The sequence below is a fragment of the Borostomias antarcticus genome, assembly GCF_949987555.1.
Source record: "Borostomias antarcticus genome assembly, chromosome: 12".
NCBI classification, from domain to species: domain Eukaryota; kingdom Metazoa; phylum Chordata; class Actinopteri; order Stomiiformes; family Stomiidae; genus Borostomias; species Borostomias antarcticus.
In genome coordinates, this window is record NC_140245.1 from 20,323,542 (window position 1) to 20,333,353 (window position 9,812).

At 45.8% G+C, this 9,812-nt stretch overlaps 1 pseudogene across 1 annotated transcript in view; it reads left to right on the forward strand.

Annotated features, from left to right (window-relative positions):
* Positions 1 to 7,693, forward strand: part of LOC311315778 (four and a half LIM domains protein 2-like) — a 36,877-nt pseudogene extending 29,184 nt beyond the window's left edge. The window contains exons 6-7 of the transcript in view: positions 5,025 to 5,206; positions 7,542 to 7,693. The product of the transcript in view is annotated as a four and a half LIM domains protein 2-like (transcript). The remainder of the gene's footprint in view (positions 1 to 5,024; positions 5,207 to 7,541) is intronic.
* The last annotated feature ends 2,119 nt before the right edge of the window (positions 7,694 to 9,812 follow it).

Below are 9,812 nucleotides of genomic sequence, written 5' to 3' on the forward strand. Positions count from 1 at the left end.
AACAACCGAGTTCTGAAAGACGTGGGGAAGCTGAGCCCCCTCTATCAGACATCAGCCTTGGAGGGGTTCCACAGTCTCATTCTCCGCTTTGCACCAAAGAACGTGGCCTTCTCCTACCTAGGGATGCGTTGCAGGTAAAACGTACAGAAATCATTTTGTCAATATGGTGTAGTAAAAAGGCTTCAGAGTGCTACCATTTCACTTGCATATAGGGATGGGAATTGACAGTTGAGTGTTAGTACGTAAAGCTTCCTGTTACTGGTGACACCAATGTAAAATGTTAGCTTGTAGCCCTTTACTACCTTGGTGTAAACTACTCTAATTTCAGGCTTTACCTGGCTGCACTGCATTTTAATGAAAATGCTGGCCGGACCCAAGCACAAACCACAGCAGGGGAACTGCAGTTCCGCCTGAAATGTCCAAAGGCCAAGAGAGGGGAACATACTGTGTGCATGGTCAAGACAGAATATACAACTGGTTAGTAAATTCATAATTGTATGAAGTAATTTTTCATCTGCTAATTAATATCATTCCAAACACATTTTCCTCGCTGTCAACATTTTGGTGGTTCTGGACTGAAAAGGTGTAGAACTATGTCCATTTATAATATCATAAACACAGCATTTGTAATTGCAGTTACTTTCTATACCGGTTTGTCAACAGTTGAGACCATATGGTTTACTCAAACAATATGCTCTGTGATGTGCTCTCTCCTGTGTTTTAGAATATGTCACTGAGCTTATGGACCTGCTCTTCAACAAGGTCATCCATGACCCTGCACCCTTCGCGGCTGAGCTGGAAAGTTTGGATGTTCCTGATTTCATGTGCTCGCAGTATGAACGACCCGAGAAGGCAGATGCAATTGCTTGCAAACTGTCCAGATTCACCTCACAAACATGTAAGCCACCATCTCTAGTGTTCTGTTGTTGCCCTTTCAGTAAATGTAATTCGGGTAACTAAACATTATACAATGTTTTCCCCATTACTAACTGCCTTATCTCGTTTGTCTCCCTCCAAAGGAAGCCCAGTGTCTCCACAGCCTCAGCTCCTCCAGTGTCTCCACAGCCTCAGCTCCTCCAGTGTCTCCACGGCCTCAACTCTTCCAGTGTCTCCACGGCCTCAACTCTTCCAGTGTCTCCACGGCCTCAGCTCCTCCAGTGTCTCCACGGCCTCAACTCTTCCAGTGTCTCCACGGCCTCAGCTCCTCCAGTGTCTCCACGGCCTCAGCTCCTCCTGTGTCTCCACGGCCTCAACTCTTCCAGTGTCTCCACGGCCTCAGCTCCTCCTGTGTCTCCACGGCCTCAACTCTTCCAGTGTCTCCACGGCCTCAACTCTTCCAGTGTCTCCACGGCCTCAGCTCCTCCAGTGTCTCCACGGCCTCAACTCTTCCAGTGTCTCCACGGCCTCAGCTCCTCCAGTGTCTCCACGGCCTCAGCTCCTCCTGTGTCTCCACGGCCTCAACTCTTCCAGTGTCTCCACGGCCTCAGCTCCTCCTGTGTCTCCACGGCCTCAACTCTTCCAGTGTCTCCACGGCCTCAGCTCCTCCTGTGTCTCCACGGCCTCAACTCTTCCAGTGTCTCCACGGCCTCAGCTCCTCCAGTGTCTCCACCCTATCTTTGGACCCCTGAACCCCGCGAGTCACCCCGAACCTTGTGACCTCTCTGAACTCTGAACCTCAAACATACCTCCCCATGCAACCGTCACCTCCTCCCCCGAACACCCCGTCTTAGACCTTGGACACTTTAGTTAGGTGCACACACATCTTAAACAACACCCCACACATCCATTTCTTTGCACCCCACCAGTTATCTCCACACACAATCCTGACATTATGCACTACAACTGTACAACTATGTACAGTACACATTACAACCATAGCCCCACCAACCTCCAAAGTAAGTTGTGACACTGACACATACAAATAAGTCATTACTCAAAGACTGTCCTACACCTCAGTGAAATTTATTATAACTAAAAAATATAACAGAAAAAATAAATAATAATAATTCAGATGGAAGGTCTGAAGCCTGTGTACTCCCCATCTTCATCTGGGTACTCCTGGTGAATGCGGAGCACAACACAGGAAGGCAACACAACCCGGTTGCGCTTTCCCACATATCCCCAGCACCAGGAATAAAAACGCCTGTAGGCCAGATAGCGAGCACGCCTGTAATGACAAAAACAATGTTATATGTTTATGTATGCAGGGTTTTCCCTCTCATTATACTTATGCTCTGTGCCTAAGAGTTTTGGAGGATTTTGTGCAGAGCAGTCACAACTCTGCTGAGTCTTATACTGTATTTACTGTCCTCCATTTTGGTCATGTCTTACATAATTGTACCCCAGTCACTTCCATCTCTCCCTAATCTTGTCTGTGTGTCTGTTTATTTTCCTTCCCAGATCCAGTCGTTCCTGCCTTGCCTTCTGGAATCTTCCCTGCACCTGCAGTGCACACCTACACAGCACCCAAGACCTCGAAGGGGGATTTGTAAAATATAATAATAATAATCTAACATTAGTTTTGAAGGTGTCATGTGTCTCTATAGAAGTGTTCCCCTAGTTGACTTCCTACAACCGGTTTGACATTAGTCATTAGGACTGACCGCCCTGCCTGCCCTCAGCAGTCATCGCAATTGTCTCGGCAATCTTTTAGGAAACAGATTTCACCAGTGAAATCAGGGTGATATATACAGCTAGTCTATCAGTCACAAAGTGGTGTTTTGAGAAATCGTCGTTACGTGACGTGAAAAGGTAGAAGAAGCCCCAAATATGTGTAAACTTGCTTGAAAACCACTGGTTTAGGTCTTCTCCCTGCCAGATTTGTGATTCTTTTCTCATGTCACCTGTCTGCCAATTTGCATTATTTTTCTGTCAATTTATCTGCTGTCAACTCAACTGTTCTAATGCCTCAATAAATGCCTCAATAATGCAAGGGTTTTTTCTTCAGCCAAAGTACTCTGTATGCTGGTGTTGGCATTTGGATGCCAGACTCTGACTTTCTCCATGACAGTGACTTGGTTCTCCTCCTTACCAGGTTTTTAAAACACAGGTGTATCGGTTGATAAACAGAAATGTAATATCTACAGATTCAATATAATTAGCCGATATAGCCGATGTCTGTGCTAACTTACGCAGCTCTTTCCTTCAGCTGTAATGGCCCATGATCTGCCTGGTATGCATTGAGAGCCTGCTGGAGGGAGTAGGGGTTAAGGCATACAGGCTCCAGGCCTGGATGGAGAGGCATGCAGCATGGCTCTTCTGGGAGCTCTCCACATCTATTCTGAACCTGTTGGGAGTTATACAGGGTTTTAGTGCTAGAGATCTGGTATTCTACTGATTTGGCATTCATTATTTTAATGATAATTGTGGAAGATACATTTATTGTTCTTTACATACAGCATTAAGCTCTTTACAGCACACATTCTCCACCTCTGTGGGCATTGCCCTGCATTCTCCACAGGTGCACCTGTACTTGTAGAATTTTATAATGAGTGAATTAGTCTGAATAAATATAGTCAACCATTTCAATACTCAATTCTGTATTATGAATGAACAAGCATGCAGTCAAGTTGTTGCAATGACGTTCAGCAATCTACACATCAAGCAGTCAGAAAGCCTCCAGGTAAATACGTGGTACTAGTGAAACTGACTAGCTAATGTTAGCTACATTTACTTTAGCTACTGTTGTCAAATTCATATTCATGCTATTTTGATCTATGAGTATTGACAAAACAACTATATGATACAATTAGAAAATGCATTTTAATAAGTTATTTCTTGATAGTTTTGATGTATTTGGCTAACTGTGTGCTATGCTGTAGGATAACGTTAGCTACGTATAGGCTATTGCTAGCTTGCAAACCGGTAAATGGGAGACAAAATAAGTAACATTACCACTCTTCTGCAGGCATTAGGGCACGGGGATTATCGGGCAGGTCCGAGTCCTCCGTGCCTTCTGGTCCTTCAGGCTCGGGTGGCTCAAACATGTATGGCTGAACAAGTAGAATTAAACTGCTAGGCCTGTTAGTAGCCATTTGTAATAACGGTACTATTTGACAGGTTCTTCCCTCCACACCCCCTCCCCACGCAATTGGGTGTGGCTTCGGTGCCTTCAGCAGACACACCCCCACAGTCTCAGACCAGAGAATGCTGCTGATTTTTAACCGATTTTGAAGCCTTATTTTATATACTTAGAGACATTTTTAATCACTCAGATTTGGCTGGGTGGTTAATGACATGTTTTCCTGTGGTGTGTGAAGCTCATAAAAAAAATTGAACTGGATTAACCTGGACTTTAAGGTCAGCGCACAGTGGCGGTCCGAACTACTCCCCAGCTAGTTGGGGCCGCAGCCGTGCACTGAATATAACAGGACATCGCACGCACAGGACACAACAAATGTAAGTGGGCCTCTCCCTCGCTCGCATGCGGCGGAGGATAGAAGGCTCTCAGCTCCACATCCTGTGTGCTGAACGTGCCCCAGACCAAAGCTGCTCCATTGGATCGAGCGGTGCTCCACATAGCGCACAGGATGAAGACGCGCACACCGGTCAAAAAACACTTAACCAGGGGATATCCATAAACAGTGGTTTTGGCGAATCCCTAATGACACGCAGAAATAGTGCATGCATACACTTTGATAGTGACCGTCCTCATGATCAACCAGGTGTTGGAGGAATTCCAGATTCATCTCAACCGAGCAGGACTCGGGAGCGATGTCCCTTTCCCCACACCATCGCGCAAAAGTGTCCCACTTGCCAGAGCAAACTGTAGCAGTGGACGCCGCGCGTACATTCTGAATAGTACTGATCACTGCCGGAGAGAGTCCTCTACCAGACAATCTCCGCTGTTCAAGAGCCAGGCCTGTTGTGTGGGTGATAAATGTATAAGATGTTATGCTTTGTGTTTATAATGAAACAAAAATAAAACCATACAAAAAAGTGTTGGTGACTTCCAATTGCTTATCAATGAGTACTGAAAACAGCTTTCAAAAACTTTTGAAAACATCCTTTTCCTTGTATTTTAGCCAATCATCACTGGCGGGGTGACCTATCATGACCTGGCACAAGGAATGTTTCCTGTGCACTGAATGCAAGCAGCAACTGTCTGGCCAGCGGTTCACCTCCCGCGACAACTTTGCCTACTGCCTCAACTGCTCCTGCAACCTGTTTGCTAAGAAGTGTGCTAGATGCAGCACCCCTATCAGTGGTAAATTGTCTACACGTTCTACACCCACGTCCTTTGTTTTATTATATTGTGCACTAGCCTGGCTTTGTCAGACCCAATTCGCAAAAAATCCTGGGTGGGTCAGTCATCGTATCATCGTATCAAGTGGGTACAGTCATATCAAACCTGCCCTTTTAGATAAATGGTTGTGATTGGCCCAACCAATATTGGGTTGAGTGGAACTCAGTTTGAACGGTTGTGTTACGTGTAAGCTAGCCAATTCCTAGTTTCTAGTGAATTTCCCCCGGAGGCTATTTATTTTGTTAGAATCCCATATTCAGTGAGTTAGCTAATTGCCAGCTGTAGCCTTTGGGTGGAGCTGTGGGAAGCGGTGTCTTGATAGTCCACCGGAAGGTGCGACAATATAAGAGGGGGAGTGCTGCCGCTGAGGGGACAGCGTGAAGGAGGCGGAAGAAGGCACGCAGTTTGGTTAGGGGTGATCTCTCCGGCTGGAGTGATCCCTGACCTGGCGGAGACAACTAGCAACTTTAAAGGAAAAAACCTGTGAACGCAAATACGGAACGAAAGCCCGGGCTGGTCGCGACCGACTGGAGAAGAGACTCTGCGTGGGAGTTAACGGTGCCGAGTCGAGACGGAGGCCGTCCCAGGTAGGAGACCCGTTATCCTTTCGGTTCCCACCCAGACGGGTTTACGGCTGGCTAAGAGTAGGTTAGGGGTATATGCAGTGTGATACATCCCTGGGTTGGCTGGTGGTCCCGGAGCGAAGGTCGTTCCCTGCTGAAGACAACGAAGCCATCACCTGTTTGGGGGATTAGCCGCTAGTCGGGCCCGGCCACCCAGGGTTTGTCTTACAGTTGGATTACCAGACTGATCTACAGAGTAAGATTGTGAGCTCACATAATCAGGGTGGCGAAGCAAGGCTAATTGTGCACCACAACCCTCAGCATTTAACCAGCCTAGTGTACAGGTATTAGACATATTTCCTCACTTTTTTGGTATAGTTTCACTTCAATGGCTCCCATTCAAAACACTGGTAACACCAAGTCGGGGGTTCTTTGTGGTGAGGTTACTGTTTTGCTGACCAATTCCATCCAGGAATCAGGATTTCAAAATTTGTATTCATTATCTCCTGTACAGATTCAAGCAACATCATAATGTTTGTTCGGGGAACATAATGTTTGTTCAGGGAAATTCATTGAAATTCCAATACATTATCACATTTAAAGTTATTTATCTCTACATATAACTTTTGATCAAGATAAAGACAATACAACTAAGACCCAAGAGCAGCTCACCATACAGTATCAGCCTTTTACACAACCTAACACCTTTCTTAGACATTTAAAAGTAAAAAGTGTTGGAATTGGAATGTGTCCTGGTCCATATCCCCTGGAACATGGAATCAGAATTGGAATGAGTTTTATTGCCAGGTAGTTTTTACACATTCTAGGAATTTGTTCTGGTCAGTTGGTGCATAAAACTGATGGAGGCAACATTAGACAGGGTGCAAGGACAGTGCAAATGAACAGTGCAAAATACAATGGTGTGTGATGAGGTATACAGTGTAAAGAGTGTTAATGTGTGTGCAAAGTTTTTATATACTTTTTACAATGTGTAGCCATTGTGATATGTGCAGCAGTTCGAGCCTATGTACAATAGAGTCAGCGGTCATGTGCGAGTAGTGAAGAAGGGACAGAGTCAGAGGGGAGAGAGACAAGAGGGGGGCACAGCCTTGTTGATGAGGCTGGTGGCTATGGGGAAGAAGCTGCTTTTGTGACGTGAGGTTTTGGTCCTGATGGACCTCAGCCTCCTGCCAGAGGGGAGTGGTTAAAAGAGATTGTGACTGGGGTGGGAGGGGACTCGGCCACAATCTTTCTAGCCCGCTTCAGGGCCCTGGAGTCATGCAGGGCCTGGAGGGATGACAGATAGCAGCCAATCACCCTCTCAGTGGAGCGGATGATGCGTTGCAGTCTATCCTTGTCTTTGGCTGTAGCGGTGGAGTACCAGGTGGTGATGGAGGAGGAGGGGGATGGACTCGATGATGGAGGTGTAGAAGAGTACCATCATTGTCTTTGGTAGATTTAATTTCTTCAGCTGCCTCAGGAAGTGCATCTGCCTCAGGAAGTGCATCCTCTGCTGTGCCTTCTTGGTGAGGGAGCTGATATTTAGCTCCCACTAGAGGTAGTGGGAGGTGATGGTGCCCAGGAAGCGGAAGGAGTCCACAGAGTTCTCTGGGGAGTCATTTAGAGTGTCTTAAGAGTGTTGAGCTCCAGGTTGTTTTGGCCGCACCAGGGTTGTGATCATTGGAATGGAATTGACACCCCCAACTCAATGTGTTCAATGTGCTTGATTTCAGGTCTGTTAGGTGGTAAGTACATCTCGTTTGAGGAGCGTCTGTGGCACAACTACTGCTTCAACTGCAAAAAATGCTCTGTGTCCCTCGTGGGGCAGAGCTTCCATACGACCCATGATGACATCCTGTGCCCTGAGTGCATCAAAGACATCTGAGAGACATCAAGAGGAACTACACCTTCAAGTGCCACCCTCAAGTATGGCACCACAATGCCAAAGTCAAAGATGCCAAACAAAACTATTCTAACATTGTATCTTTTGAATCACATATTATTATGACTTGGCTTTCAGATTAACACAATCTTTCAGCAGTACTCTGAATGCAGCATGAAAATGTCTGATAAGATTATCAAAACTATGGATCAGTTGAACAGTTCTAAGAAACGACAAGTGCACAGTGAACCTGTTGTCCTCCACCCATTATGCATTCTCTATGGCGGCCGGTTCGATACCGTATCTCGGTTCTGGGGGGCTAAGCCGTCATTGTGGGTGGGCACATGATGTCCTCCCCCTATATTCACCCGTAGTGAAACGAGCTGGAATAGAGCAAATCTAAACATTAGAAATGGATGTCCCGGCGAGCAACGTTAGTTTTGATTGTTTTATTGACTGTGTGCTCAGTCCACAAGATTGCCGTAATTAAGTATTTGCAGCGTCTTTGCTTAAAACGTTTAACCTTGTTCAAGAAAGACGTAGGCTATTGGCTTGTTTATGTTTCCTACTGTAACAAATTCCTTGCGTTGGGCATTAGCCCAATATCCGACGACAAAGTAAGTAAGTAAGTAAGCTTTATTTATATAGCGCTCTTCACAGCACGGATGCACAGAGTACTTTACAGTAATAAATTAAAATGGCAATACAACACGAGACAGAAGTCCCCGGCAGATGATCATCTAAACTATTTACCCCAGGAAACACTGGCATATATTCACCTCTGCAAATTAGCCAGCTAACATTACTGTCTGTAAAGCTGCCTAGTGCTGGTGCTGCCTAGCGTAGCCATCTTTTGGCATAACTAATTTAGTCATATAGCTAGTGCAGTGAATTTCAAATGCATAGACTTCGAGTGGAAACAGAACTTCAGGAGATAAAAAACGGTCAAATCAAAAATGTATTGAGCAAGACTATTACAGGGTCAGAACGGCGGTTATACTGAATTCCAATAGAGGGGCCGTAGCTTATATCACCTGGCTTCAGGCCAGGGTTCACATTACAGTCGAATTTGCATAGAAACAGTGTTCATTAAACCGGTTCTGTGTGGTCAATGTGTCGGCAAGTCTCACCCCCCTTTACCCTCGGAGCTTCCTGAGGATCATGTTACAGAATGTGCTCACTCAGAGAAGACAAAGGGCCATATGCTGACTCAGGACAGGACAAGACAAAAGGCCATCTGTTCTAATCAACTCTCCTTAAATTGACACAGTTCAAACTGAACTAGAGCTGCGAGCAGCAGTGAGCAGGCCCTCGCACCCCCGGCGTGTCGGGTGCGAAGCCGTTAAAGGGTGTGCTATTTCGGTGTCCAGTACTGAGAGAAACTTCCTGTAACCAATAGGTGGCGCTCTAAGCGTGACTCAATACCGACGCATAGATGTGTTCAGGACGGTACCTTGATGAATCGTGAGAAATGTTGTGTAAATCGGACAATGTATGTAGGAGTTATGATGACTTCCTGCTTGACCTGTAGGCGGCGCTATAAGTATGACTCAATACTGACCTACAGATGTGTTCAGGGCGTGACCTTCCTCAAGCGAGAGCAATTTGGGGTGAATTGGATAATGTATGTAGGAGTTATGAGGACTTCCTGTAAGCAGTAGGTGGCGCTATAAGTATGACTCAATGCTGACACACAGATGTATTCAGGATGCAACAATCATCAAGCGTGAGCAATTTGGTGTAAATCGGATAATGTATGTAGGAGTGATGAGGATTTCCTGTCTCACCAGTAGGTGGCGATGTAGGTATGACGCAATACTGACTTACAGATGTGTTCAAGATGCGACCTTCATCAAGCAATTTGGAAATTGGATAATTTCAATAGGGCCGAGCACTACCAGTGCTCGGGCCCGAGCACTGGTGGTGCGAGGCCCTATTGAAATTGTAAGGATTATTATTCTCCTACCTTCTTCTTCTTCTCCCCAAACAAATGCCTTTTTGGCGGTCTAAACATCGATGAAAACGCATGAAACTTTGCACATAAAAACACAGATAAAAATATTTCTGATGCGAGAGAATATTGACATTTGTCGTCACTAATTATCAGTACCTTAAGGTCACT